We start from the raw sequence: 1,852 nt of genomic DNA on the forward strand, positions 1-1,852 counted from the left end.
ACCAATATTCAATGCGGGGTAATTTCGCCTTAGGCGCCTCTTTACCCATCGCATGAATCAAATGGGTTTTATACCCAATTGAATATATCACGCGACCATTTGAAAAAAGAATTTCAAGTGTATTAATGAATGCTGTTTTTATTTGTTAAATCATAAACAGCTAATAATGATAATATTTTAGGGATATTTACATCCGTGTTTTAAAAAGTTTTGGCGTAGGTATTTATAAAAAATTATTCACTTAACCTGAAGGACGTATTCTTTACTTCAAATATAAATAATTCTACATAAGCTACTATAAATTCACTCGTATTTGTGTTATGACAATAATGATTATAATAATACCAACATACCGTAATAGTGACACAAATTGGATTAGACCCTCCAATTTTTTGATTATTCCAAAATATTATTATAAGTACGAATATTCATGTTTGACAGCCGGTCGGCTTAAGTATTTATGTGTATTATATTCATAAAAATATTCATCAGCTATCTTAGTAACAACACATACATACACACATACCACAAGCTACGCTTACTTTTGTGCTAGATGGCGGCGATGTGTGTATTTTCGTAGTTTATTTATATATTTATGTATATAAGTTTATAATGAAGTTTCCGATTCTTAATGGTTGACTGACTACTATTGTGTGATGGTATTTTAAAATAAATTATATATTTTAATATTTATTATATTGAGTCAAAAAAATCATTAATACAGGAGCTGGATGACAAGGAATGACAAGGTTGCTTGGAAGCATCCGGCTCCGCTTTCAGCTCTCACAAGATAGAAAAATGAATGTTAAAATGCAAAATGCAAATTGTTGATGTTGGAAAAGAGCAACTGCTGAGTTTCTTGCCGGCTTTTTCTCGGTAGAATCTGCCTTCCGAACCGGTGGTAGAATCACTACAAACAGACAGACTTGACGTTTCAAAAGTGCTTATATTAGGCGTACTTGAAATAAATGAATTTTGAATTTTGAATTTTTGGAATTATAGATTTAAGAAATTTGGTAATTTTTAAGATATTTTGCGGCGTTCACGTTATGTGTATGTTTACCATAATGTATTAACGTTTTATGTGTAATCACTTAAATATATTAATTGTAAGCTTTGTGAAAATAGTTTAGTGTCAGTTCAAATAGATCACATCGGAGAGTAAATAACATTTTATTTCAACGTGTTTGTCTGTCACAACACGAGAAGTTAAGGCTGATACTGTGTAAAAGGATCTTATGAATTTCATAATGAACTTTGGATTAAGTACTATCAGCCCTTCTTCGTAACGTCTAACACTTCGCATAACGTCTAGTCAAAAAATAAAGACGTTGCAAAATAGCCGCAGTACCTGTATGAGTTTGTAACTCATAAATAAAAACTAACCGAAACGAAAATAGGATAACCTGCTAATGTAAGGCTGCGTTTCCACTTTGTCGTGACGAGTAATTTATCGTTAGACAGCTGTCGTTTCTATATAAACATTATCGCATTGTCTTGTCATTATTTTTATCGTAGAACGACGACAAGTTGTTCCCATTGGATTGTGACGATATTTTACCGGTTCACGACAGTTGCCTTGTCGTTTTTTCCCGCGAGTACAGTGGATGAAGAGCAAATTTTAATAACGTATTACTTTTGATCGTGGCTACGATAGATAGATGCAATAACGATAAACGATTTGCCTCACGATTTAGTTGTACCTGTACAACCGTATCAGTCGTCACGTCAGAGTGGGAACGCGGCCTAAGGAGACAGGGTAATACCAATATGTATACCCCAGAAATGTTGGTACATTTTGATTTTTCTCTTTAATATGTTGTAGTACTTATCTGTAAAAAAAAAACAAATA

Source organism: Pararge aegeria, chromosome Z, assembly GCF_905163445.1.
Source record: "Pararge aegeria chromosome Z, ilParAegt1.1, whole genome shotgun sequence".
Taxonomy (NCBI): domain Eukaryota; kingdom Metazoa; phylum Arthropoda; class Insecta; order Lepidoptera; family Nymphalidae; genus Pararge; species Pararge aegeria.